Genomic DNA, 18686 nt, shown 5'->3' with positions numbered 1-18686 from the left:
TATTCAGAAATTTGATAGGGAGTGAAAGAAAGGCTCCCTTTTCACAGAGTGTTTGCGTTATAGAGGATGGAGACTCCCTTAACTTGGCTGCAAATCCAAAGGAGTTCATAAGGAAAAGGGTATCCCTTATCTTGACCCTTTCGTCTTTTCCTCCAGTTGGTAATATTACACTTATCAGAAAAGTTCTGCCTCACACTCCACCTCTCAGTGTGAGATCATACTAGAATATCTTACAAATGAGAAAACTGAGAAGTACTTGGGGGAAATACCCTAGGGAGATCATAGATTGGCCATCTTGCATAAATAATGTTTTCAGATAGGTACAATTTAGGTTAGGTAACCTCTGATTGCCTAACTCTTGCAAGCTGTCCTTACCTACTTGGCTGATCAGCACTCTATGAACTCTATCCTTGTTTCACTTCAACAACTCTAATGGACCTATACCTAAGCTGGAAGTTCCAACTTAGAACCAGAGACACATCCATCATAGCAACTCCCCATGCTTTGTCATTGCCACAAGTCGATCTGCTGAGTCATGGACATCCAGGGAATGAAAGTCTGTAAACCCAAGGTGAAGGAGAAGAAAGAAATAGGAGGATAAGGAAGGGGGGAAATGAGAAAAAGGACCACAAATTAGTGGCATAGGAAAAGTTGGGTCATGTCATTACTAGGAAAAAAGCTTTCCAGGGTTCTTTTAAAGCAAGAGTTCTTAACTTAGATTTTGTTGACTAGATTTTGGTTTAATTTCATATTATTTTGATAGCTGAATTTAACAATTGTTTTTTTTCTAATTTCATGTATTTTATTTTGTGCATTTAAAATATTATTCTTGTTAGAGGTTTATGGGATTCACTTGACTGCTAAAAAGTACCATTACAAAAAAAATGATTAAGAACTTTTCATTTAGAGCCATTTTTAAAGAAGAAACATTGGAAATTCTTTCTGAGTCAGAGAGAGGCAGAGTCCTGTCTCTATCTCTCTTTCATTCCTACATTTGTTGTTCCTTGGAAGCTCACTTTTCACCCCTATAGCAGTAAAAATCCTATATTTAGATACCCTACTTCTGAATTAGCCTATACCAGGGAGTGAACAATAGAACCAATGGAATGTCTTGGAAGGTCAATAGAAGGACTGTAGAAACATTTTAAGTCCAGGTACTGGGTCTTCTCTCATACTTCTGAATTCAATAACACTCTCTATAATTATATGTAACCAGGAGGCTATCTCTACATGTCCAACCTCCTAATTCTGTAATATATTACTCTGCTGTAATTCATTAGATTGCTGTCTTTTGTCTTTTTCTGTTTCCCCATCATTTAGAACAAAGGTAATTGTTGTTGTTTATCCTTAGTTTTCAAAGAAGACCATGACAATGGAAGTGATGCCAGGACATGCAAGTGAATCTAATTTAAGTGAGGGAGAGCTGTGCAAGATCATTTTTGTCACTTTTCTTTTCATAACCATCTGGGTCCAATGGCCAAATATAGATCAGGATGACTAGAGAAAGCCCTACATACAATGGAAGATCTTGGTCTTCTTTCCTTCCTTCCTTCCTTCCTTTCTTCCTTCCTTCTTTCCTCCAATGGAAGATCTTGGTCTTCTTTCCTTCCTTCCTTCTACCTTCTACCTTCCTTCCTTCCTTCCTTTCTTTCCTTTTTTCCTTCCTTTCTTCTTTCCTTCCTTCCTTCCTTTCTTCCTTCCTTCCTTCCTTCCTTCCTTCCTTTCTTCCTTTGTTCTTCTTTGATTTCTTTTTTCCTTCCTTGCTTCCATTCGTTCCTCCTTCTCTATTTCTCCCTTCCCTCCTACCCTTCCTTGCCTTCTCTCCTTCCCTTTTCTCACTCTATCCATCATTTAGAACAATGAGTAGAACATAGTGTCACTTTTAAAATTCTTATCCTTTTAATTTTTTAAATTTAATTTAATTTAAATTTATTTATTTAATAATAATATTAATTTATTTAATTTTATTTATTTAACAATAATATTAATTTAATAATAATAAATAAATTATTTAATATAAAATTTAAATTAATAAAATAATTTGATTTAATTTAAGATTATCACCAATAATCAAAGAGATCTCAATCAAAACAATTCTGTGATGCCACATTATTTATGTCCACCAATCTGTTAAATTCATTCATTATTAGGAGAATTGGAAATTAGCAGAATATTTTTGGAAAGCAATTCAGGAGTACACAGTAAGGTACAAAGACCAACAACAACAACCTATATCCCTATGATACAATTGCTAGAAATACAAAACTAGGGACAGGTAGGTGGCACAGTGGATAGAGTGCACCATTCTCAGAGTCAGGAAGACAAATTTAAATCCAGCCTTAGATACTTATTAGTGGAGTAACCCTGGGCAAGTCACAGTTTTCTCAACTGTCAAATGAACTAGAGAAGGAAATAGCAAACCACTCCAATACCATTGCCCAAAAAACATCAAAAGAGGTCATGATAAATTGAATATTACTAAAATGACTAAACAACAAAAATATACAATTCAAAGAGGTAAGAAAAAACAATGTTCTCTTATTTAAGTGAATATAAGAAAAGCTATTTACTAAGTGCTTATTCTATGCAAAACACCATGCTAAGCACAGAGTATACAAACAGAGAAAGTAAGACAGTCAGTGTCCCATTGTCATAAGTGACAAAAACATAAATGGAAGATTTCTACTGCATGACAGAAAGGTCCTATGTTCTTTAGGGTGTGGTGACAAAGTAGATGTAATATCCCTCTTTAATGTTTTCACTGACAAATCACATTAGTTTCAGGACCAAGGATTTTAGGGATAAGAATTTATTTTCTGGGTCTTTTATAGCTATGGCCATAGTATTTGTAAGAGCAGTTGCCAAGCTGCATCTCAATAAGGCTTGCTTTTCAAGCTGATGACTAAAATGTAAATTTTACATTTTCTTCAATTCATGGCCCTGGGCTGTCTCCATCAGCATCTGAGGGAAGATGGTGGTCAAGGTGGTAGTAGTGGTTTGACTTAACCTGGCACTTCTACTTCATACCATCTCTCCCTAAGGGTATCTTGCCGCTTCAGCATGGCTAGTTTGCCTGCCTTGTATGGGGCAATTGGTTGATAGCTGGTAGACATGGATGTCCCCTTCACAACATTTGCTTCCCTTTAATCTAATTTCCTATCAGGTTCATGTTCTTATATGGCATTGCTACTGGATGAGTTCCTATCTCACCTAGCAGTGAGTTTGTCCTGAATATCATTCCTTGCCTCAGTCTGGACTTACTGCCCATCATGGACTTCATTCTCAGACCTGCTGGTGGCTCACTCCTTTGATCTCTCCAATCATCTTCTTCTCCAATGTCTTTTACCTAGATGAATGAAATTTCAAATTCATTCCTCAGAATCTAGATCACAACCAGATAGGAAGGAGACATATTAGATAAAGCACAGGTTCCAGCCAAATAGAGCCTTGCGATGTCCTCATCTCTAGCTCTGCAGATGACAAAAAGCCTCTTTTTAATTATATATCTAGCACACTAGAATCAGATAATGTACATTGTGGGTGTAGAGAAGTCCTATTATGGAAATTCCCTCCACCAATGCAGATTGGAGATTGTTCTATAATTTATAGTCTTTGAAATTTGCCTAGAATACTGAAAGCTTGAATGATTTGACCTTGGTCATGTAACTAATATACCTCAAGCTGCACAATCCATTGGCATTGGACTCTTTCCTCATTGGTGGAGAGCAATGCTCCATGTCTGTCTAAGAGACAGGAGAAAGAAAGATGCAATCTCTTCAGGCTATTCTCGCTTTCATGAGATAAAAAATAAATAATGTCAACTCCACTTTGGACTGATGAAGGGAGAACACAAGGGAAAGAAGCTAACATGAGAAGAATTGACTGTCTCCATCATGTTCTTTTCCTCAGCTTGATGCACTATAGATTTGGGGAAGTTTTCCCTTTGGAAGAGATCTGGGACTAGCTCTTCCCCTTAAGAATGACATGTACACATATATATTCATCTGCATCTATGTAAAAATAATTACTTTTTTATCTTTTCGTACATAGTTTTGCTTTTCAGAATCACATCATAGCTCTATCCCAATCTTTCTTTTGAACTATCCAATTACTGGTAACAATCTTAGACATGTGGCTTAAATTTTCATGTATAAAATTTCTTTTGAACTATCTAATCACTAAAAATAATCTTAAATATATGGTTTAAATTTTCACGTATAAAACAATTTGTCCTTATTGGTCCTTTATAATTAGTATTTGATGTTTACTTTATATTTCTTTTGGATTTTGTATGTCAAATTTTCTATTAAGTTTAGGTTTTTCACAATAAAATCCTAAAAGTCTGGCAATTCATTGACTATCCATTTCTTGTTGTTGTTGAGGATTATGTTTAACTTTGCTGGGTATATTTTTAATCACAATGCCAGTTCTTTTGCTTTTCAATATATAATTGATCTTTTAATCAAGATCAATTAATAAAGATCTTATAATACAAGATCTGTGATCTTTTAATGTAACTATTGCTAGATCTTGGTGTGATTCTAATTGTAAGTCCCCATTAAAATTGTTTTTTTTTCCTTGTTGCTCATAATTTTTCTCCTTGACCTGAAGGTTTCAGAATTTGACTATGATATTATTGTAGATTTTCCTCATAGGATCTCTTTCAGGTGGTGATTGGTCAATTTTTTCTATTTCTCTTTCCTATCTTGTTCTAAGACGGGGCAATTTTCTTTAATTATTTCTTATATTATTATAACAAGATTTTTTTAAAAACAGATTTCAGGTAGTCAAATTATTCTTATGTTTTCTCTTCTTGATCTTTCTCCAGATGATTTTTTTCTTATGAGATGTTTCCTATTTTTCTCTTCTATTTTTCATAATAGAACAACAAAATGTAAATATGTTTTATTATTTCTTGATCTCATAACTTTGCCAACTTCCCCTGCTCAATTCTAGGTTTTTTTTTTCCTTTGTTTTGGTGAGGCAATTGGGATTAAGTGACACCTAAGTTCACGCATCTAGGAAGTATTAAGTATCTGAGTTCAGATTTGAACTCAGATCCTTCTGATTTCAGAACTGGTGCTCTATCCATTGCACCACCTAGCTGCTCCTCAATTCTAGTTTTCAAGGACTCATTTTCTTTCTTAAGATTCTGGATTTCTTTTTCTAATGGGTGGCATTTTTCTTCATAATTTTCTTGTTTTTCTCAGATTTTTTTTTTTGTTTTCCTCAATCTTTCTCATTTTATTTTAAGTCTTTTTTTGAGTTCTTCTATGAATTCTTTTTGGTATATGACCATTTGATGTTATGCTTTAGAAGACATAAGGCTTTTTTTGCTTCAGTATTCTTCTCTGAAGAGGAACTACATTCTTTTAACATCATTGTACTGTTCCCTGTGGGCTTTTTCTTCAGTGCTCTTATGTGGAACATGTAGCCAGTATGTAACTCTGCCAAGTGTGTCATACCTGCTAGTATTTTGGCAAGGCATGTAATCTCTTACAGGTGTTATTTCCTGAAAATATAAAAGTGGGTTTTGTTGGAAGGAGGAAAGAGACAGTATGAGGACACGGGAAGATATGGGCACCAGTAATAATGAAAAGCATGATGGTAGATATGGTAAAGATAACTTTGTATAGTCCCCACCCCTTGTTATTGATTTAGAATATCAATAACTTGAAAAACTACAAAGTAGCACAGCTTAAGTTATCAATAAATTAAATCAATGGAATTTTTCCTTACTAGACAAGAGAAACCTTGTGATATAGTAGAAAAACCATGGCCTTGCAATCAGAAATCCTGGGCTTAAATTTGGGCAAATTCTTTATCTTTCTAAGACCTGGTTTCCTTCTCTAAGTGGCAATCGGTTGATGTCTATTAGTGTCTAGCATATCAATTTTTTTCCCAGCGATGGATAACTGAGAGAAATAAGAATAGGAAAAATGAAATAGAAATTGGAATAGATGATCTTTAAGGTGTTTTCCAGCTGTAAATTCTCTGATGTTTTCCTATTGCCATCCATTGTCTATCTACTTGTTTCCCCAAATTAAGACTTAATTTCTTATTTAACTTCAGATAAAAGTAATAAGGACAGTGTAACAGAAAGAACAGTAGTTTGGGAAATTGAAAAAAATTGCTTTCACTAATTTATTCACTACTCTTCTCTAGTGCACCATTTCTTCATTTGTAAAATGAAGGACATATTGAGATGGCTGCTAAAGTCCCTCTTAGCTCAAACTGTATGTGAATTATAAGTCATAGAATTCTCAAAGAAATATATTTGATTTAATTTGTATCCTAAGGATAGGTCATACCATTATATGTTATAGATTCCCAATGTTTCATGATATAAGAAGACATACCATATCTTCTATCAGATTGGATAAGAAGCCATCTAAGAGTAGTAGCAAATGAGAAATAAACAATTAGATGAGTCATCAACTAAAACTTATTGCATCTAACTCAAGGTGCTCAAATTGTAAAATATTTATGAATGCCAAAGGGTTTGACAGTGAATTTGACATACTATTTCAACATGAATATAGTGAAAGAGCTTAGTGACAATTTTAAAGAGTTCCTATCAAAGTGAGTTCTACCGACAGATTCTTTTTTACTTCCCAGTTTTCCATGTATAGGAACATTAGGAACATTAATTAGAGATGTGTTATCCCATCAAATGAGATAAATGAAAGTGGTGACTCACAGAATCAAAGAAAAATTAAAGGAGCTACCAAGAGAAATCCAAAGCAGGGAATGAGTGTCAATTCAGTCCATCTGAAAATGGGTAGGCTGAAGAACCAACCACTTCTCAAAAGAAATCATTCTAAAAGTTGGGTTAAAAAATATAGAAAATTGTGAAGCAAATTCTTTCTTTCATATTCAATAGATATTTCTTCATTCCTAAAATATTTATTTCATGGTATTTTCCATAATTTACATATTTAGCTGGTTTTACAGAAGTTATTTATTTTCTCCTCAAAATTATATTTATAGTTTATATCATATTTATAATTCCAGCTGCTATTAGGAGGTTCCTGTTAGCACCTTCTCTGGAGTTGATAACTGAGAAATGTAAGAATAGCACCTGATCTAGATACTTTTCATATAAAAATATAACTATTAAAATATTTTGTTTTATTCCATTGCTATGCATTTTCCAGTCACGTCCAACTTTTTGTGACCCCATTTGGCGTTTTCTTGGCAAAGGTACTAGAGTGATTTGCCATCTCCTTCTCCCAATTATTTTACAGATGAGAAAACTGAGACAAACAGAATTGAGTGACTTGTTTAGGATTAGAAAGCTAGTAAATGACAAAATTTGATCTCTGGTCCATTTAGCTGTCCCTATTAAAATAATAATATAATAATAATATAAACTAATTATTCTCTATTTCCAATCAATATAAAAGGCAGTATTGCATAGAGAATAAAGAAAATAATTTGAAGTCAGAAAAGTCTAGATTTGAATCTTATGTGACCCCAGATAAATCATTTAACCCCTCTCAGCTTCAATGTCTTCATGTGTAAAGTAAAGCAGATAATAGTAGTATTTCCCTCACAAAGCTATTGTAATGAGAGAATAAGTGTGTTTAAACCATATTACAAGACTACAGGGTTTATATAAAAGTCAAACTTCATCATCATCATTATTATTATTAATCTTACAAGTATAAATAAACTACAATATAAATCAAAATTCTAAGAAATTTAAATAGGTAAGTGATAATAAAGTAAGCAGAAAGTATCAAAGATTTTTTCAATATGCTAGTTAGTATATCACTTTGGCTGGAGTAGAGAGTTTGAATTTGATAATAATGGAAGACAGTTAAAAATGATAGATTAAGGTAAAATTGTGGAGGATCTTGAATGCTAAACTACAGGGCTTGAACTTTGTTTTGTTGGCAATGGGGGGAATATGAAAGGGCATGACTGCCAGCTTTCAGAATAGGCTAGAGATGGCCCCTAACTCTCTTCTACTTCCTGTCAAGCTCCTGTTCTCTCCTTGCTTCATTCCAACCTGCATTCAATCATCAAAGAGATTTTCCTAAAGCATAGGTCTGACCATATCATTCCATTGTTCAATAAATGTTCAATAAATCCTCCAAGATCAAATACAAAACTCTCTACTTAATGTGCATAGTTCTTCATACTCTGGTCCCCTCCTACTTTTCCTAACTTCTTACAACTTATTCCCTACCATAAAATCTTTGAATCAGTGATATTAGCCTTGCTGTTAAACTGCTACCTTTCTTCTGGTTATCCTTCATGTGTGAAACACTCTACCTTCTCATGTCCACTTCCTGGCTGCTTTGGCTTCCTTCAAGTTCCAACTAAAATGCCATCTTCTACAGAAAGTCTGTCCCAATCCTTCTCAATTCTAGTGCTTTCATTTCCTGTTCAACCTGTGTGTAACTTGTGAACTCCTGGAGACTAGGGATTGTCTTTTGCCTCTTGGTGCCTGGTCCACAGGAGGTTCTTAATAAACATTTGGCTGACATAATAATTCCAGAGCCAGCCTCCACTGACTGCACTGTGTGGCTGCCTTGGAGTAGAACTTCTCTCTAATACCTCGGCTCTATCTAATATGAATTCAACTCCTAATGGAGCAGAAAAAGCTTCTGGGGCCAGGCAAAGTACTTAGAGAGAATCCCAGCTCTACTAGGAAGTACCTGTGTTCTCTTGCCATATCAATTAACATCTTTACATGTCTGTTTTGTAAATGTAATATTAACTCACATTTATATAATGCTTACCATGTGCTAAGAGTTTACAAATATTTCATTTGGTCCTCACAACAACCCTTGGAGATAGGTGCCATTATTATCCCCATTTGACAGATGAGGAAATGGAGACAAACAGAGATAACTGACTTGCCCAGGATCACACATCTAGTAAATGTCTGAGGCTAGATCTGAATTTTGGTCTTTCTGATTCCAGTCTCAGGGCTCTATCAATTGTGTTACCTAGCTTTCTAGATGGAATGGATGTTTTATAATTTGTAATATCAGAGAGCTGGATATGATCACCTTAAAGATATTGTGCTGCTCTAAATATACCATCCTACCTGTATTCCTTGTTTGATAGGGTTACAAACCTGACAGAGTAGGGATATATCAAGATTTTCCAGTATGGAATTTGACAAATTCTAACATCCTTGTGGAAAAATGTGAGATAAGCAATAGTACTTAGGTGTATTTATAAGGTTGAATAATCTCATACCATGACTGTTGATGAGTTTATCAGTATCAACCTAGAAGTAGATCTTTAAGGGCATGGCCACAGGATTCTATATTTGACTTTGTTCTATTCTATCAGTTACTTGGATGGTGACATAAGAAACACATATTTCAAATTTAAACACATCTGGGCCAAAGAACTAATACAGTAAATGACAGAATCAAGTTGAAAATAAGATCCCTTCAGACAAAATTAGCCCATAGTAAAGAGATGAAATTTACATAGATGATTGTATAATGTTCTTCCAATGATTCAGTCTTTGGAGCCTTCTTTAAAAAGAGAGAATGGAAGGAGGGATGTGACCCTCTAGACCCAGTCTAGAATTCTTAATTATGTCTAGTAATTTTATCTGAGTAAAGTGAATGGCACACAGTGGATTTGAGTCATTGGTCAATTTCTGTCCCCAATGGGATGATTTAGGAATGGAAGGGACACTTTAAGACAATTGATATTATTACTGTCTTAGAAGGACCAGTAGCTCTTTCCAGGGATCATAATGGCTTCCTATAATCTCTTTGAGCTTCTTCACTAGTAGGATTTCTGCTGTATCTCACCTCCTCAAAGCAATTCTATGGTCTGTCAGTACCTCCTGCAGAAGACCACTAGTGGCACTGTTTAAGGGATCAAATGAAACATTACCAGGCCTTAATTATTAATATTATTACAATGTTATCCAGAGACTTGCTCAAAATAGTTCCATAAACTTAAATAATAGACCCCTCTGGAAGCCACTTTTCATTTTGCTGCCAGAATCGTTTTCTCTATATATAGAACTCTTCCACTGTTAAAAAAAAAAAAAAAAAAAAAAATCTGCCATGATTTCTAAAACTATAAGGTAAAGGTTGAATTACATTGTCTGGTACCACTCTACCTTTTCAAGCTTATTAAAAACTTATTTTTTAGGTATTCTCTAGTCCAGACAAACTGGATAACTCTCTGCCCCTCTGAATAGGAACTCCTGTTCATAACTCTTTGCCTTTGTTCTAGCTGCTTCTTAGACTTAAAATGTTCTCTCTTTTGTCATTTAATGAATTCTTCCCTATCCTTTCAAATCCAAATCAAGTGCTACTTCCTCCAAGAATCCTTCTCTCACCACCATTATGGTGACAGGACCATAATGTGGACAGGATGATCATAACTCTGATAATTATGAACGTATTCTTTGATATTATGATTATATTTTGAGATTATATTTATAATGATAGGATTACAATATGAAGTTACTTAGGCTAACTGGTCCTAATACCCAAAGAAGCATGAAGGCAGAAAGGATATTTTATATATTTCCACTGTTAACTGTATCAGGAGGGTAAGGTTTGCAACTTTTGATTGGATAAATGCTGGGTCTTTTTCAGCAGCCTTAAATCATTCTCTTTCAACTGTCTAAAACTATTAGCATTAAATCCTCTTACCAGTTTGTGTTCCCAATAAAAAATATCCCCCCTACCCAAATTTCATCCAAGCTTAGCATCAATAAGAGACTCCAAGAACTTTTCTACCACATCTGGATGTTATTAGCTATGTCCCTTCCTACATCTGGCATCAATTACTTGTTTCCAACTAAGCCCCATTTTTAACTTAGAATCTTGCCTTTTGAGCCTCAACTTTCAGCATCTTTCCTCTCCCACACATCTCTCTCACTCGCAGGCTGAAGTTTATTTCTTGTGTGCAGGGGGAACCTCTGTTTATATTGTTATGGTGTATATATGTTTTGTTTGCAGCATCACATAATAATAAAAGCTCATGACTATATCATTTTCTGAGTACTAATTTTCTTTTTTTTTAATTTTTATTTAATAATTACTTTATATTGACAGAATCCATGCCAGGGTAATTTTTTTTTTTTTACAACATTATCCCTTGCACTCGTTTCTGTTCCGATTTTTTCCCCTCCCTCCCTCCACCCCCTCCCCTAGATGGCAAGCAGTCCTTTATATGTTGGATATGTTGCAGTATATCCTAGATACAATATATGTTTGCAGAACTGAACAGTTTTCTTGTTGCATAGGGAGAATTGGATTCAGAAGGTATAAATAACCCAGGAAGAAAGACAAAAATGCAGATAGTTCACATTCGTTTCCCAGTGTTCTTTCTTTGGGTGTAGCTGCTTTTGTCCGTCATTTATCAATTGAAACTCAGTTAGGTCTCTTTGTCAAAGAAATCCACTTCCATCAAAATATGTCCTCATACAATATCGTTGTCGAAGTGTATAATGATCTCCTGGTTCTGCTCATTTCACTTAGCATCAATTCATGTAAGTCTCGCCAGTCCTGAGTACTAATTTTCTAGAAATCTCAAACCCAGACATTTGCTTTAACCTGAGTAATGAAGCCAAATAAATCAATAAGTAACAAAAAGAAGATAGAGCTGTTCAAGTCTGATTTTATTTCTTTTTTTCTATCATGTAAAATTACTTTTGAACTAAAGAAGAGAGACTACATATAGTAAACAGAGTCAATACCTATTTATCTTTATGTGTACATTTTGTATCTTCTTGAAGATGGCAGAGAGGACACAGTCATCTATCTAAGCTGTCCTTTACCCTCAGACTACTTTACCCTTAGTCTCGGAATTAATGCTCAACTGTCAAAACCCACAAATATTGGGAGTACAACATATTACCAAGAGAAGATAATCTGAAAATTCACCAGAAAAGGTCTGTTTTTACTCACGGACAGGGATGGTTAGGCTAGGTGCAGTGTCAAGCAAGTTGGCAGTGAGAGCACGGAAGGCAGCTCACGCTGAGCAGACCAGAGGGGGAAGGGATGTGGTCTTCACAGGCTGAAAATTTGTGGGGAGAACCCTATCACAGTACCAGCTACTCTGCTCTGGCAGCAAGTCAGTAGATCAGCAAAAAAACTATAAACAGAGGGTAAAGACTCTAACCCCAAAACACTAGAGTCTCTCTGGACCTGTCATACCCACCAAGCACCTGGAGGGACTCAGCACACAATGGCTGATCACAGCGCAGACACTGTGACAGCACAGATATTGATCCCAGCACAGCCATTGCTATCCAACTGCTGCTTCACTGCTACTTCCTGTTGTCTGTTGAGGAAGCTCAGTAACCCCACATTGTCCCAAAAGCAGACTGCAGTGGTTTTTGTTTGTGTGAAAACAAACGAAATAGTTTTTTTTTTTTTTTTAATGAGTAAAAAGACAAAGTGAGCTCTAATTATAGATAGCTTCTATACTGAAAGAGAGCAGATTTCAAACCCTGAGGAGACTATAAGCAGATTGTCTCCAGATGAAGCCCCAAAAGGTTATATAATCTGATCCCCATCACACAAGGCTCTCATAAAAAAAATTTTAAAAGGATCTTAAAAGAGAGCTAGAAGAAAATTGGGGAAAGGAAAGGGAAGCTTTGCAAGAGGGTCTGGATAAGTCAAGTTACTCATTAATAGAGTGGATAAAGAAATCAACTCCCTGAAAAACAGAATTGGTGAATTGGAAAAAAAAAATAACTCCTTAAAAAATAAAATTGGAGAAATGGAAAAAAAAATTCCATAGAACAAAACAACTCACCTAAAACTCAATTGGAAAATTTTAAAAATGAAATAAAAACGGTAAATGAAGAAAATAATTCATTAAAAATCAGAATTGAACAAATGGAAATGAATGACTTGAGGAGACACCAAGAATAAGTCAATCAAAACCAAAAAAATTTAAAAATAGAAAAAAATGTTAAATACCTACTTGGGAAAACAAGACCTGGAAATATATCTAGGAGAGATAATATAAGAATTACTGGACTCCCTGAGAATCATGATGAAAAAAAGAGCCTAGACACTATTTTTCAGGAAATCATCAAAGAGAACTACTCAGATATTATAGAAACAGAAGGTAAAATAGATATTGAAAGAATTCATCAATCACCTACTGAAAGAGATCCCAAAATCAAAACTCCAAGAAATATTGTGGCTAAATTCCAGATCAAACCAAAGAAAAAAATACTATAAGCAACCAGGAAAAAACAATTCAAATACAGAGGATCCACAATAAGGATTACTCAAGATCTAGCAGCTTCCACATTAAAGGATCAAAGGGCCTGGAATCTGATATTCTGAAAGGCTAAAGAATAACTTACCTAACCAAACTGAGCATTTTCTTCCAGGAAAGAAGATGGACATTCAATGAAATAGGCAAATTCCATTTATTTCTGATGAAAAAACCAGAACTAAACAAAAAGTTTGACCTCCAAATATAGGACTCAAGAGAAGCATAAAAAGGTAAAAAGAACTCTTGGGAACTATATTTTTGCTTTGAGTATACATAAAGAGTACATGTAAAATTTGGTTTTACAGTTATAAAATATAAAAAAGAATCTAGAGGTGGAAAGGAAATTGTACCAGTGAAAGGCAAAAGTGGAGGTACTACATCTTACAAAGAAGCAAAGGAAACCTATTATATCTGAGGGAAAGAAGGGAGGGGGATGAACATAGTGTGAATCTTACTCTCATCAGAATTGGCTCGAAGAGAAAATATTAGACAAATTCAGTTTACAGTGAAATTTTTCCCACCTCATTGAAAAGTGGGAAGGGAAAAGCAAAAAGGAAAGGAGGAAGCTAAATAGAAGGAAATACAGAAATTGTAAGGGAAAGGTTTAAGAAAATGGGAAGGACTCTAAGATGGGGGGAGGGATCTTAAAAAGAGAGGTCTGTGTGAGGCAAGTGGTGCTCATAAGTTTAATACTGGGGAGGAGAATAAAGGGGAAAAGAAAGAGAAAAGCATAATCTGGGATTAAGAAGATGGCAGGAAATACAGAATTAGTCATTTTAACCATAAATGTGAATGGGGTAAACTGCCCCATAAAGCAGAGGCGAATAGCAGATTGGATGAAAAGCCAGAATCCTACAATATGTTGTTTACAAGAAACATATTTGAAGCAGGGAGAAACATAGAGAGTAAAGGTAAAAGACTGAAGCAGAATCTACTATGCTTCAGGTAAAGTCAAAAAAGTAGGGTAGCCATCCTCATCTCAGATCAAGCAAAAGCAAAAATTGATCTAATTAAAAGAGATAAGAGCACTATATCTTGCTAAAAGGTAGCATAGATAATGAAGCAATATCAATATTAAACATATATGCACCAAGTGGTGTAGAATCTAAATTCCTAAAGGAGAAGTTAAAAGAGCTGCAAGAAGAAATAAACAGCAAACCTATAATAGAGGGAGATCTCAACCTTGCACTCTCAGAACTAAATAAATCAAATCACAAAATAAATAAGAAAGAAGTTAAAGAGGTAAATAGAATACTAGAAAAGTTAGGTATAATAGATCTTTGGAGAAAACTAAATGGAAACAGAAAGGAGTACATTTTGTATCTTTTTCCTTATTCCCAAAAGAATATAAGCTCTTTGAGGGCAGGTATTGTTCTGTTTTTGCCTTTGTTGCCATAGTGTGGAGCACCATGTCCAAAACTTGCTGGTAGATGTACAAGATGCATGCAAGGTAATTGGAAAGCATTAACAGCTGGAAGGCAGGAAAGGCCTTTTTGATAAGAAATCATCTAGTTGACCATGAGAGATTTACATCACCTGGACCAGATGAATTTCACCTTCAGGTAATAAAAATATGGGGGAAGGTGGGTGGGAGGGGAGGAGTATGATTGTTAAGCTATTGTCAGCATTCCTTGGAAGAGCCAAGATAACAGTATAGGAACCAAAGACAGGTTCCCAATTAAATTTTCCCCAGTTTTTCCCAATTAAAAAACAAAAAGTAAAGAGTGATAAAATATGAGGGGAAAGCAGAAATGGAAAAAATCCACTGATAACCACCTCAAAGAAATATTTTGTGGAAAACACATAGGAATATTATTGTCAAATTTTGAAACCCCTAGATTAAAGAGAAAATTTTACAAGAAACAAGAAAAAAATTCAAATGTGCTAGAACTACAATTAGAATTATACAAGGCTTATCAGCAATCACAATACAAGACAGCAAGTTCTGGAATCATATATACCAGCAATCAAAAGAACTATGCCTCTGGCCAAAAATATCATATCCAGCAAAATTATCCATAATATTAAAAGAGAAAAAAATGGACATTCAATAAACTTGCAGATTTTCAGGACTTTATCTCAATCAAACCTGAATTTAATAGAAAATTTAACATTTAAGAGCCAATATCAAAGATTACTTTCATTACTTCATGGACAAATTGTTTATGTTTTTTTTTACATGTAAATGTATACCATATGGTTAAGATTGATATCAGTAATTTGGGTAGCTCAAAAGAAAGATTGGGGCAGAACTGAATATGATCTGACCCTAAAAAATGAAACTGTCTAGGAAAAGGTTAAAATAGTAATTATGTTATACAAATGAGATACAGAAGAAAAACAGAGTCAAAGATATTAGATACACATCCAACCCTTCTGGAGAGCAATTTGGAACTATGCTCAAAAAATTATCAAACTGTGCATACCCTTTGATCCAGAAGCGTTACTACTGGACTTATATCCCAAAGAGATTTTAAAGAAGGGAAAGGGACCTGTATGTGCAAGAATGTTTGTGGCAGCTCTCTTTGTAGTGGCCAGAAACTGGAAACTGAGTGAATGCCCATCAACTGGAGAATGGCTGAATAAATTGTGGTATATGAATATTATGGAATATTATTGTTTGGTAAGAAATGACCAGCAGGGTGATTTCAGAAAGGCCTGGAATGACTTACATGAATTGATGCTGAGTGAAATGAGCAGGACCAGGAGATCATTATATACTTTAACAATAATATTATATGATGATCAATTCTGATGGACATAGCCCTCTTCAACAATGAGATGAACGAAATCAGTTCCAGTAGAACAGTAATGAACTGAACCAGCTACACCCAGGGAAAGAACTCTGGGAGATGACTATGAACCACTACATAGAATTCCCAATCCCTCTATTTGTCTGCCTGAATTTTTGATTTTCTTCACAGGCTAATTGTACACTATTTCAAAGTCCAATTTTTTTTGCACAGCAAAATAACTGTATGGACATGTATACATATATTGCATTCGACTTATACTTTAACATATTTAACATGTATTGGTCAACCTGCCATCTCGGGGAAGGGGTAGGGGGAAGGAGAGGAAAAGTTGGAACAAAAGGTTTTGCAGCTGTCAATGCTGAAAAATTAGCCATGCATATATCTTGTAAATTAAAAGCTATATAATTTTTAAAAAATTAAAAAGAAAAATAAAAAAAAAAAGAAAACCCACTCACATCAGAAATGGGTTAAATAGGCAACATCATGAATATACCATTTTCCAAAATCTACAAAAAAAATGAGGGAGGAAATAACATAAGAGTGAGGTATAGAAGTATGTATAGATTTATGGCAGTGGGACAAAGTGGGTCAATTACTGGGCAAGGGATCGTGGATAAGGTGGGGTACAGGAGGGTATATTGAGTAATGGTTGTGGGACAAGATGTGTAGATTAATGGAAAAGGGATAAAGAGTAGGGGAAAAAGTAACCTAGGAAAAGATGGGTTATAGAAGATTGTTTAGATAAATAGTGGGATAAGATGTATACATTATTGAGAATGGGATAAAGAGGGAAGGAAAGAGTTGGGGGAAAAGATAAGGAAGGATTTCATGGGTGGGGAAGGTTAAGTAATAGCCAGGCAAGTTAAGGAGCAAAATTAAAGTGAAAGAGTAAACAGAGATAGGAAATGAGAGTTATACAGAAACACTGTAACAAAGATCAGGATTAGAATTTCTTAGGAAAAAAAAAGTAGGGTTAGTAATCATTGATCTTAGACAAAATCAAACTTAAAAAATTCAATCAAGAGAGAAGTCTACATTATATGTCTGCCATATAATTGTTTTTGATGCATGTTCACATATGGATAAATGCATATTATACTTATTGTGCTCATATATTGAGACAATTATATATGATATATATTGATATATAGTGTGTGTGAGTATATGTGGATATGCATGTAGGTCTAGGTATGTGGGTATATAGATATATGATACATATATGTGGGTCTGTGGGTAGATATGAATGTTTATGCGTGTGTATGTGTGTGTATGCTTAACAATAGCCTGCTTGGGGAAAGTAGGGTATGAAAGGGGGGGAAGAATTGAACAAAAAGTGCCCAGCAAAGAACAGAAGAATAACCTACAAGGAAGCAAAACTTGTCTAGTTACTTGACCATGTTCATAAAACTGCCACATTGGAGGAGCACTGGCTGCACCCTGGTTGGACTTTTGATACCTTAGGTAATCCAGAAGTTAAATGTTATATGAAATAATTAATACTGTGAGCAAATACCATAGCTATGTACCGTCCACAGCTCCTACCCTATAGTAGGGACTTAATAAATGATTGGCAAATGAATGAAAATACTTATCTGTCAGTTCCTGTGTATTGCCATTCTCTGCAGAGCTTTTAGGGAAATTCTTACAAAAGAAATTTTATTCTGACTTCTAAAAACTGCAGCTTTCTAATGGTCTTAAGAACAAATCTGAGAAGAGCATGACTTGCAGATGATTACTCTAGTCTATCTAATTCAGAGGCTCCTTTGAAAACAGAGCTTTTGATTGAATGTATTAATTTGAATTTTGATGGGGAATAATCACACATATAAGGATTTGAATGATACAAATTAACTTGGTATGTTCTTATAGGACTCTTAAGTTAACTAGTGTGGGGAAGATGACCTTTGAAATAGCTCCTTTAATATTTCAGTGGATAAATCTCATTAATAAGGATATTCTTTCTAACGATACAAAACATAACCTGTCGATTCTTTCTTATTCTAGATCTCTCTTGCCAATGTCCTATAATTTTTCCATAGTGTATATACATAGGAAAATAGATAAATATGGATATATATATGAATAGATATACATATATGTGGAGATTTATACATTGTTTGGTTGGTTGTTGGCCTTCATTCTCAGAGGACCAAAATGACATCACTATGTTAGAGTTGAGTTGCAGAGTACCAACACATCTTGGTAACTTGCCCTGTCCACCTCCTTTTCCAATCTTTTATTTACCAGGAGATCTTTTATATACCAGGAGATATATTTTATAGCTTTAAGTTCTATTCTAATGCTTCATCATGACATGTAAATTACCTTGGATTCTTAAAATCTGTATTTGCAGAATGCAAATTCTGGTGATTTCTTTCTAGTTGATAATAATAATAATAGTAGTAATTTACTGACTGTGGCTGATTAGGTCAATGTGAGCTCAAAATACTCTGCCACAGTTAGACACAAATAGTCCCTAAGAATATTTTGCTCATAGAGCACAGCACCTTCTCTGATAAAGGCCTACTATGCTGGATGGTCCTGTGCCAGTGTCTCCCATATCATACAATTGATTCCAAAGTTCTTAAGAGTAACCTTGAAAGTGTCCCTCTATCTCTTTTTTCTGACCACTCTGTGAGCACTCGCTATATGTGAGTTCTACATGTTTTATGGAATACACACACACACACACACACA

The sequence above is a fragment of the Antechinus flavipes genome, chromosome 4 (genome assembly GCF_016432865.1).
Source record: "Antechinus flavipes isolate AdamAnt ecotype Samford, QLD, Australia chromosome 4, AdamAnt_v2, whole genome shotgun sequence".
Classification (NCBI taxonomy): domain Eukaryota; kingdom Metazoa; phylum Chordata; class Mammalia; order Dasyuromorphia; family Dasyuridae; genus Antechinus; species Antechinus flavipes.
This window is presented reverse-complemented; position numbering follows the sequence as displayed.